The sequence below is a fragment of the Furipterus horrens genome, unplaced genomic scaffold (assembly GCF_987537825.1).
Source record: "Furipterus horrens unplaced genomic scaffold, mFurHor1.1.pri manual_scaffold_4, whole genome shotgun sequence".
NCBI classification, from domain to species: domain Eukaryota; kingdom Metazoa; phylum Chordata; class Mammalia; order Chiroptera; family Furipteridae; genus Furipterus; species Furipterus horrens.
The window spans coordinates 75839519-75851664 of record NW_028327174.1 but is presented as its reverse complement, the minus strand read 5'-3'; the positions used below and the strand labels follow the sequence as shown (position 1 = coordinate 75851664).

General features: G+C 34.3%; 1 non-coding gene and 1 pseudogene across 1 annotated transcript; both read right to left on the bottom strand.

The window, feature by feature from the left end:
• Positions 1-5069: 5069 nt before the first annotated feature.
• LOC150012248 (importin subunit alpha-1 pseudogene) lies at positions 5070-6679 on the bottom strand (annotated as a pseudogene).
• Positions 6680-9763: 3084 nt separating this feature from the next.
• On the bottom strand, positions 9764-9895 carry LOC150012247 (small nucleolar RNA SNORA51). The gene has a single exon (XR_016511038.1). It is a non-coding gene; the product is annotated as a small nucleolar RNA SNORA51 (small nucleolar RNA).
• Positions 9896-12146: the final 2251 nt, after the last annotated feature.

The window sequence follows — 12146 nt, the reverse complement described above, 5'->3', positions numbered from 1 at the left end:
TTTAAAACATTAAAAAAAGAATGTCTATCTGAGACTGTAAATTCCTGAGAGCAATAACCGGAATGTTTTGTTCACCACTCTAAGCATAGTAAGCTCTTCATAAACACAATAAACTTATCAAATCAGACAGCATTTTGCCTACATTTTTTTTAAAAATGCTTACTTAAATGGCCTATTTGGTTTTCTTTTTCATTATACTGTTAGAATCTTAACAAACTGACATTTGTGTCTTATTCACAAGTATATGTCTAGTACTTAACAGGTATGCCTTGCACATAGTAAATTCTCAAAAAGTTTGCTGCATGACCAAACTAGTAGCCGTTACTACTCATGGCCATAGCTAGACATAGATGATACAGTGATCTGACAGAGTTCTTCTTGGTGGTTGTGACTTACCTTAATGATTTGGCTTCAGGCTAGGCCATAGCTTTTTAGCTTTCCTAATTAATTTGTCAATGGAGTAAAATATTTCTATTAAATTATTTTATTTATTAAATTATTTTCATAAGTTATTTTATTTATTAAATTATTTTCATAAGTTATTTTATTTATTAAATTGTTTCAGAGTAAATGTCACCTGCTCTGTGAAATTTTGGCCACCTTCTACCTCTTTCTTCCACAAACAGAATATATTCTCCCCCTGCACCCTGTATAAATACACTTTATAAAATATGAATATCATTGAATTTTCCCTACTCCAGGATACCTTTATTACATGTTTCTCTTATTCATATATACAACTCTTCCAGCATGACTCTGATACTGAGATGCTCAGGAACATTTTCTCAACTGCTGCTAATGGGGCACGAGCTAAAGCCACATGAATATTCTTTCTTAAATTAAGTTTTAAATGAATATGTTGGCTCTAAAGTAATTGCCACACACATAAACAAAATGTTATGTTATGTACAAATTTCAAATTCCAAATCTCTTAGACTTTCAAATAATATCGCTTGTTATTATAGTGACTTATGTTCTTTTATTCCTTTGTCTTTTTCAGAACCAATCTGTGGTATCCTTAAAGTATACTCATATCACAGTAAAAGTAGAAATTTAAAAATATGTGGTGCAAATTAGTAAATGTATAACAATAAAAAATGGAGAATGTTCTTGTGCCAATGTATGATAAATGATTTTGTCTAAAACTTTAGCTTTCATCTAACTTCTCCACATCCAGGTAATGGTAATGGGAGTGATTTCCAATCTTGCTCTGTGAACAGAGATATATTGCACTTATTATCCAAGCTACAATGTGATTCCACTTATATTTCACTACATGTAGTTTTTGTATAATGATTTTGCTTGGCAAGAAGTCAGATTCTTACAATTCTGAGATTGTTTAATATTACTGTTTGTTCTATATTCCTTAACAAATGACATAGTAATACAATGAAATGGTTGATAAAACTAAAAAAAAAAAAAAAGAACATTTATTAAGCAAAACAGACACTGATATAAGGAAAGAGAGTCAAAAAAACCATACCTTAGATATTGCACAGATGTAGGCTTGAATGTCATAAGGTCAATGAATCTTATTGAGAATCAAATGAGTTCACTTGTTAACTCACTAACAGGAGATTGGTTGTCTCTTTAAAATGAGGTATAGCCTCTTCTTTAGTTTTTTTAAGGTTATATTATTAAGAAATAAAAATATTATTATTCGTTAATGTTATATCTTTATAATTTGTTACAAATTAGTAATTTAATCTGTCAGTTTGGGATGTATAAATATATTAATATCATTCAAATCCTAAATTAATAGACTAAACCTTGAAATTGTTACTATGAAATTGTATATCACTTTATTCCCACAAGCTTGCTAGATACCTATAATATATTAAATTGTAGTCAAATTTCAGTTCCAAAACACTGGCCTCTTTAAAAAATATAAATTTTCTTAGAAGATTTGATTGTTGGCATCTATATATTGATGAGTATAAAACATCTCTACTATCTATGAGGTACAGCTACACATATCCACAGCTGGAATAGATCAGCTTCTTTAAAAATGAGAAGTAGCAGCTGCAGGGAACATAAATTGTATGATTGATTCGATTTTGCAAACCAAACACATTCTTTCTGTTACGATTTAGGTTGCTAATCAGGCCTTGCATAATCAAAGGAACTCTGGAAGAAAATAATTCTGGATTAAGCTCAACTTCTACAGCTTCTGATAGCTCCTTATAACATTTTCCATATTTTTTAAGACCAGTATATATAATAAGTAAATAAAGGGAGAAGTTGAGAAGAATAATATCAACCCATCTGTGACAGCTGTGTCTCAAGAACTATGCAAACAAAAAGCATTACAGTTTTAAATTTTGTATCAGGTGTCAGCAAACATTTTTTGCAAAGGGCCATAGTAAATATTTCAGGCTTCATGGACCATGTGCTCCGTGATGAAACTACTCAACTTTTCCCTTAAGGGGAAAGCAACTACTGTTAATACATAAATAAATGGACATGGCTATGTTCCAATGAACTTTATATACAAAAATAAGTAATGGGTCATTTTGCCAACCCTTGGTTTATTTAATTCTCAGAAACAAAAGTTCAAGATAACCTAGCCAGTAGTAAATGTAACTATGTTGTCAACTAACACTGTGTGACCTGTATTTCATATATTATATGTTATATATAGAGAGAATCTGCATAGGTGGTATGTATATATGTTTTATAAGTATGTGCAAATGTATATGTGTGTACATGTGTATGTAGAGAGAGAAAAAGCAAATATATACAGATCACATTTTATAAAGTATATGTGGGACAAGAGGAGAAAATGGAAAAGTATTATAAAACGAGCCACACTGACTAATGATGGAATAAGAGCAACTATAATAGAAAATTCATGAACTGTATTTGTTTATAGTAATTTATATGCACATGTTTAATCTATCAACATCTATGTTGAATATTTGTTATGAGCTAAGAACTATTCTGGTATTAATAAAAATAAAAGAAGTAACTTCATTCTTGTATTTCAGAAACCCACAATATAATTTTCATACATGTATATATCACATTAGTGCTGCAGATAACAAATGTCATTGAAATTAGGAATGAAGAAAATAAGTGCAAGCCATGTGATAGTAATAAAAGCCCTATAAAACTAGGCTTTGAAATATGAGTAACATAGATTAAATTTATATTAGGGGAGGCGGGGAATATTACTTAAGATAGTACAGAACACTGAGCATGAGTAATGGGTAGAAAATTTCAAGCTGGCTAATAATGCAGATATGAATTTCACAAGTAGATTGGGGTGAAATTGAAAAAGCCTTGAGTATCAGATAAGAAAGCTTTAATGTTATTCTGTAACCAGCGTAGAACCAGTTATTGATTAGAGAGGCAACAGATGAAACTGCTTTTCAAGGCGATTGCTCCGGCTGGGGTTGTATAAAGTTGTGAACCCAGAAGGTGGGAGGAGACAGTACGACTGATTGGGAAGGTGGTTCCAGAATGAGTTGAGAATGACTGAAACGGTGTGGTGGCAACGCCAGTGGAACTGAAAAGCATGCATCACGAACCTGGTCTAAAGGAGCTATCATAACACCTGGCATTTCATTTGCTTAATGCAAATGTACTATTATGAGCTAGAGAATATGCTAAGCAGTGACTTTTTTACTTGCATTTACATGTATTATCTTAGGAAAAAAGATAAAACCTGCAAAGTGATTGGGACTTGTATGTGAAATGTCTAACATACCACACTAGTATTTCTCTAAACAGCCAAAATGGCTTCCACAGCTGCGAACCCAGACCTTTCTTGATATCAAACACTTTTGAAACTTTTGTGAATAATTGGGATATTTTAATAGTGTTGTTTATTTCATTGTATAGCAAACACTATATTTTCTCTTTCACACTATTTGCTCCAGACGTATTGTGAATCTATAACAATGTAAGAATTAGAAAGTAAAGATAGAAACAGATGAACATCAACATAGTGGAGTAAATGCTCCAAAAGAGCGACCAAGATTTGGGGGGGATTAAAAAAACAGATGTCTTAAACTGGCATTTTAATCTCCTTAAGGAAATTAAAGGCAGTTTTTTCTCCTTTTTATACATTTTACTGTGAAAATTTTTAAACAAGAGAAAAATAATATAAGCAATAAACTGAACATACCAGCCAGTTTACCACATTGCATATAGGTGGCGAGATTTCTTGTCATTTCTAAAAGGCATTTAAATACCCTGATATGCAACGTGTTAAGTATATCATACACTCCTTTCTCCTTTAGAAGAAAAAACAACCTAAACTTTCTATTTGTAATTCTTGAGCACCCTTTATTCTCCCACTATCCTTAAGTAACTATGGTTTTATTCAATATAGTTTGTGAAATTCATCCATGCTAATATATGTGCCTGCAGGTCACTGATATACAGTATTATATAATATTAATATGTTACACTTATTTTTGGTTGTCATAGCATTGCTACTATGAATGCCTCCTTGTACAAAGAGTTTCGTTCTGTAAGCCAGTACTTAGATATTTTTCATCTCATGGCACACATAAACTAATTACTAAAGTTCTGTGGCACATCAAAAATACATATTTTTTGCTGATCTGACAAAAAAAATATATAAGTTTGATATACTCACACTGGATGGCTATTGTTGGATTGGCTGGTCTCAATTTTGTATTTGGCAATTTAAGGGAAAAGAGGGCAGTGAGGTTTGTTGTTGCTACTTTAATTTTATCTGGGACAGAAAGCTCTAGTAAACACAAAAATAAAGGTGGATTCAAGAAGGAGAATACAGATTTAAGTAAAGAAAAATATAATCATGCAATACCTACAATCATGCAATACCTTGTATGGTATTTTTTTTAATGGTGAAACAATCTTTATTTACAGGACACTATAAGATATGAAATTTCACATAGAAATAAGAAATCCATTGAGAGAAGTTTTATATAGTATGTACAGTTTGGAACTGTTCAAGTATAGTTTCATTGTAAAAAGTGCTACAATAACAAGCCACATTTAAAAAGAGTTCTTAGAGAAATAGTAAGACACACTTATACCACTGTATACAACAAATGACACTTTATAACTCAGCTGTATAATCTAAAAGTTAAAGGTCCCAGGAGTGCCATCCTGAACTTGGAATGTATAGCCATCAGAGGTAGTTTCTGGCACAAAATTTTGATTTTCCTCTTCCCCTACAGAAAAATACTTCTCAATCAAGTTCAATTAAACTTTGTATACAGATTCATTTTCATGGTTTTGTAGAGCTTCAATCTTGTCCAAACCTCCACATTCTTCAATCATTATACTAAGTTTCTTAGTTTAACCTAGTTTCTCAGAAGCCTGGAAGATATTGAAATGGCATCCAGAATAACCAAAATAATTTTGATATCTTTCACAGTTAAGAGGTTCACCAATGGTTCTATTATGCCACAATGAACAAGGTATACAATCTGTTCAACTGTTCCATCACTTGTATAGTTGGTCTCAGCCCATACAGCTTCCTTCTGTGTCTTAAAGTCTGCCTTAGAGAGAACAACAATGAGGAAAGGGACTAATCCATGATTCACAACTTGCTGTATCTGGTCCCGGCGGCCAGCCGTGATGTTTGACATTGTTCATGTAGCCTCCTTCTGAATATTCGTCTTAGAGTTCATTATCAGGCTGGGGAAGACAACAAGCGCTCCTGCATCTATCACAACCTGAGTCTGTTCATCTGTCCCAGTGACAATATTTCCTATGGCCCTTAGTGCAGGAGTCACAATTGGCAGTTCAGTAGCTCCCAGGAGCTTCACAAGTTGGGGCACAACTCCTGTTTTCACAACCATTTCAATCCGTTCATTTGGACCATCAGTAAGGTAGGAAATGGCCCAGCAGCTATCTGCTAATACTTCTGGGTTATCATGATTCAGGAGAAGAACTAACGTAGGAAGAATCTGCTCAACAGATCTAATGGGGGTGCAGGATTCTTGTTGTGACAAAGGTTTGAAAGTGTCCAGGTAAGATTACGTAAGTAACCACATGCTAGAGAGGATATATCAGGAACTGCAAGAAGAGCTAACAGTGGTTCAAAGGCACCATACTTGATAACCAAGTCTCCGAAAACTGAACCATCACCTGCGATGTTTCCTAGAGCCCATACAGCTTGTTCACTGATGTGAGTGTGGGAAGATGCCAGCAGAGAAATGAATGCCGGGATAGCACTTCCATCTACTACAGCCTTCGTCTGTTTTGATGTCCCAGAAGCGATGTTAGTGAGGGCCCAGGCAGATTCAAACCGAATGGGACTACAATCAGTTCTGCCCAAGAAGGACACAAATTTTGGAATCAAACCAGCCCGGATTATGTTGTCTATGGGTGGCTGTTTTTCCCTAGAAAGCAGTTTCCTTGCAGCTTGAGTAGCTTGGAGCTGGCTTTCCATATTGTTGCTATTTATGCCTTTGACAATGTCTTCAACAGACCAATTTATAGTGCCCTGGTTGTTGCGGTTTTCCTGCAGCGGAGAAGTAGCATCATCAGGAAATGAGCTTATGTTTCTCCTCTTTAGCATTTGCTCATCCTTCTTAGCTTTTCTCAGCTCCATGTTCACTTCTATTCGGCGACGCCTCATTTCTGTACTGTCTTTCCCCTTGTTCTTAAATCTGTTAAGGTGGGCAGCTGGTGAATTAGCATTCTCGTTGGTGGACATGCTTATGAGACAAAGGGAGAGAGCTACACAGCCTGCTTAGGCTTTTCACGGGAGGTGGCGCAGGGCAGACAGGCTGAGGTTCGGTTGCTCTGAAGAAGTCCAACACTGATGAGCATGAAGACCGTGTGGCCCCTTGTAAGGTATTGATTGCATGTTTCAAAAATTCTTGTGGCACACCAAGTTGAAAATTGCTGCTCTAAACTGTATACCTACAAGTAGAATTTCATAGTCTATATTCATTTTTTTCATTTACCAGATTGCATATAGCCTTTCAAAGATATTCTAAATATATTCCTGTCATCAGTATAATGTTCATTTTTTCTACCTTTTTGAATCATTAGACCAGTGTTTTGGGGTCCAAGTTTGTGTAAAATTATATGTGATTGTGGTTTCATTTTGGATTTCTTTATTAGTAGTACAATTAATAATCTTTTTATAATATTTTGGGGATTTGGGGTAATTTCTTCCATCAAAGTATATCTTTTGTCCACATTTCCACTAGATTTTGTCTTTGAAGGATTAACTTGAAAATGGTTTTTGTAGAGTTTATGAACTAATGTTTTGTCAGTTACAGGCATTGCAATATTTTTTTCCCTTTTTACTTTGCATTTGTCACATTTCATGAACAGACATTTTTAATGTTAATGCAAGAACATTTAACTGTCTTTTCTTTCTTGGTTACTCTTATTTGTTTCCTAAGAAATTCTTTCCTAATAAAAGTCATTGTGATACATTTCTACCAATTTTTGTTTTCATATTTATATTTTTAATCAATCTGCATTCTGTGTGTGTGTGTGTGTGTGTGTACGTGTGAACATTTTTCAAGGTAGGAAGCAACTCTCTTATTTTTTATCTGATTAACCCATGGGCTAACTGCCCCTTCTACTGAACAGTTCATCCTTTCTTCTTAACCTGTAGTGCTTCTGCTATTATCAATCAAATTTTCATAGGTGCATAGGTATTATTTACTTATAATAATTCTCATATATTTTTTGCATTTAATAGATCTTTATATTAGAAAAAAGATAATCACAATTTACCATTTAAAATATTGCATCATTTTATAATTTAAAAATTTGAGTAATGACATTTCAAAAATTGTTTTTTCATTTTCTCTAGAGGCAAACAGGTATTATAGTTTATTGTCATTGGGATCCTTTTAGTTTAGTCAAGGTTGACCAACTACAATTTTCACTTATAATAAGTTTTCATATCTTATAATAAATATATAATAGTAAATCTTGAAACTGGGAACTCTCATTACGTTCTATTCTTTCTCAAAATTGACTTATTTATTCTTGGCCATCTGTTCTTCCAAATTTTTTTTTTTTTGTAATTTAGCAGACTTCCTGTCAAGACAGGGGTGTAGGTAAACATGGCTCGCCTCCTCACACAACCACAGCAAAAATTACAGCTAAACTTCAAAACAACTATCACCTAAAATTGTCAGAAAATCAAGATGTATGAAATTCTGACAACCAAGGAAATAAAGAAGTAACATTCATACAGATGGGTAGGAGAGGCAGAGATGCAGAGACAAGAGGAAACAGAGATGCAGAACAGGTGATCCCACACCCACATGTGGTGGATAAAAACTGGGAAGGATACCTCAGGAGCAAGGGATCTCATCCCACACCAGACCACCCAGACCAGGGTACCAGTGCCAGGAAAATAAATCTTCATAACTTCAGGCTGTAAAAACCAGTGGGAGTTGTGGTGGTGGAAGAAAGTGTGTGATTCTCAGTGGTCTCCACTTAAAGGGCCTGCAATGAACTTAGAAATTATGTAGACCCACTCCCTCTGGCCCTCAGCACAAGGACAGCAGCTGGAAGGGCACCAGTGGCATACAGGAAGAAATTGAAGTGTCTGGCATGACGGAGGGTGCCGGGGGATAGCTTTTGCCCAGATGAAAATCCAGAGGCCAGGCAGCATCACTGTTCCCTTAGAGCCACAGAGCCACAGAATGGGACACCATATCAGCGACTCCATGAACCTGGTTCATGTGGGTTGCCCAACACTGGCAATTACTTAAGGCTCCACCCCATCCAACTTACCGGTGTGCATACTACTGAGACGGGGAGTCAAAGCAGCTCTGCTTAAAACATAGAAACAAGCACAGGGAACCTGCCAAAATGAGGAGGCAAAGAAATATGGCCCAAATAAAAGAAAAGATCAAAACTCCAAAAAAAGAACTAAACAAAAAGGAGATAAGCAATCTATCTGATGCACAGTTCAAAACGTTGGTGATCAGGATGCTCAAGGAACTCACTGGATACTTCAACATCATAAAAAAGCCCCAGGCAGAAATGAAGTATACACTAAGTGAAATGAAAAAAATAATTTATAGGAAACCAACAGTGGAGTGGATGAAGCCAAGAAACAAATCAATGATTTGGAACATAAGGAAGAAAAAACCATTCAATCAGACAGCAGGAATTTTTTTAAAAATCCAAAAAACCAAGGATAGGTGAAGGAGTCTCTGGGATAATTTCAAATGTACCAACATTTGAATCATAAGGGTGCCAGAAGGAGAAGAGAAAGAGCAAAAACTTGAAAACTTATTTTAAAAATAATGGAAGAAAACTTCCCTAATTCGGTGAAGCAAATAGACACATAAGTCCAGGAAGTGCAGAGAGTCCCAAACTAGATGAACACAAAAAGGACCACAAAAAGCCACAGAATAATTTAAATGCCAAAGGTTAAAGATAAATAGAGAATCTTAAAAGCAGCAAGAGAAAAGCAGATAGTTAACTACAAAGGCATTCGCATAGGACTGTCAGCTGATTTCTCAAAAGAAACTTTTCAGGGGTTGTCAAGAAATATTCAAAGTCATTGAAGCAAGGTCCTACAGCCACGATTGCTCTGCCCCGCAGAGCTATCACTTAGAATTGAAGGGTAGATAAAGAGCTTTCCAGATAAGAAAAAATTAAAGGAGTCCATCATCACCAAACCATTTTTTAAGTATATTTTATTGATTATATTGTTACAATAGTTCCAATTTTTTCCCCTTTGCTCCCCTCCGCCCAGCACCCCCCTTCCCCAACAATCCCCTCCCCAAGTCCATGCCCATGGGTCGTACATACAAGCTCTCCTGTCTTTTCTCCATGTCCCCCCATTTACAATACAGACCAGGCAAAGGGCCTGAGCTGAGGTGTATATGGGGTGGGTTTACTCTGCCTCCTCTTTCTGTACAGTCAGTGTAAAAACACAGCCTGTGGTAAGCATTGGGAGGCCCACCAAACCATTATTATATAAAATATTAAAGGGATTTATTTAAAATGAAGGAGAAGACCAAAGTTATGAACTTTAAAATGACAAGAAACTCAAAACTATCAACAACTGAATCTAAAACACAAACTAAAGAAACAAGCAGAACAGAAACAGAATCATAGATATGGAGATCATTCTCAGGGTTATTAACTGGGAGGAAGAAGGGGCAGCATGGGAGAAAAGTTTCAGGGATTAAGAAATACAAATTGGTAGGGTCAGAATAGACAGGGGGATGTTAAGAACAGTATAGGAAATGGAGTAGCTGAATATTTATATACATGACCCATGAACATGAACTAAGAGGGGGGACTGTGGAGGGAATGGGGGTTACTGAGTGGAGGGGGACAAAGAGGGAAAAATTGGGACAATTGTAATAGCATAATCAATAAAATATATTTAAAAATTTTAGCTTACCAAGGTCATGAAAAACCACCTCATGATTATATGTAATACAGTGAGGAATTAATCGTCATCTCTAAGATAATGAATTCTGCTACCCACTAAAGGTATTATTAATGACTTTAAATAAGTTGTTACTTTTTCTATACAGATCTCAAGCATCATTTGCATTTGTAAATTACTTTATATATTTGTTAATTTTATAAGTGATCCTTAGAAAATATATTTTCTAAAACACTTTCTAGAAAAGCCATTGATTCTTTGTTACCAAACTCACTTTAAGCTACCTTGTTATATTCCTATTTTTCTTATATTATTTGTAGATTGCTTTGGCACTTTCATGTGAGTAACAAATAATCTGTAGACAATACTATTTTCCTTCATTACAATCTTTATTCTCCTTCTTGAACCCACCTTAATTTTTGTATTCACTAGAGCTTTCAGTCCCAGGTAGAATTAAAGTAGTGACAACAAACCTTATTGCCCTACTTTTGACTTTAAAGAAAATTATTATAAAGTTTGCCAATGACACTTAAATCTTAAGTTATTTTCCTTTATCAGAGTAAGGAATTTATAATCTCTTCCCAGTTTTACAAAATTTTATTATTTTTATCATTAATGATAAGTATTAATGAGTGAATTTTATCAAATGCTTTCCATCAGTCCATTCAGCATGCCAGATTGTTATTTGCTTCAATATCAATGTGGAAAATTACATTTACATATTTTCTAATGTTAAACCATTTTCACTTTGTTTGATACATTAATCTATTTTATATATTGTGAGAATGAATTTATTACAACCCATTTCAAATTTTTATATGTTTTTACAAGTTAGATGTACTTATAATTTTATTCTTGTGTCCTTGGCTCATTAAGTCATCAAAATCACAGTAGTTTCCTAAGAACTTAGGAATATTACTTCTTTTTACTTAACCTGTACTAGTAAGTCTCTCTGCACTTTGGACACTTTTTAGAATTCATTTGTAAAACAATATAGGCTTAGTAGTTTAATAGTTATCGTATTTGATGCATAAATTTATAGCTACTGATATATCTGATTAAATTTCCTTATTTAAAAAAATCCAAATTCTTGATTTATTTTGGAATCACTAAAAAAAATTCCTTTTGTTAAAAAAATTTATTTTTTATTTTATTTATTTTCAGAGGGGGGGGGAGGGAGAGAGAAAGAGAGAAATGTTGATGAGTGAAAGAAACATCAGTTGGTTGCCTCTTGCACACCCCCAACCAGGGACCTAACCCACAAGCCAGGCATGTGTTGACAAGAATAGAATGAGTGACTTTCAGTTTGCAGGATGACACCTAATCCACTTAGTCACACCAGCCAGGGGAGTTCCTTTTTTTTTTTTTTTTTTTTTTTTTTTTTTAGGAAATTCACCATTTCATATGTTTTCAAATTTAATGGCCTAGTGTTTTTAATGCTTGCTTTAGTATTTTTACTCTTTATTCTATCTCTATATATTTTTTTATTTTTAGTAACATTTACTCACATATTTTCTCTTTTTTCTTTGACTATTCTTGTCAAAATTTATCCATTATATTATTATTATTTATTATTATTATTATCGTTGTTGTTGTTGTTGTTGTTGTTATTTATTTTAATCTTCATCCAAGGATATATTTATTGATTTTAGAAGGGAAGGGATGGAAAGAAGGAGTGAGAGAGAGAGAGAGAGAGAAACATCTATGTAAGAGAGAAACATCAATTGATTGCCTCCCATAGGCACCCAGACAAGAGATGGAACCTGCAACCTTTTGATATACTGGACAATGCTACAACGAATTGAGCATCCAG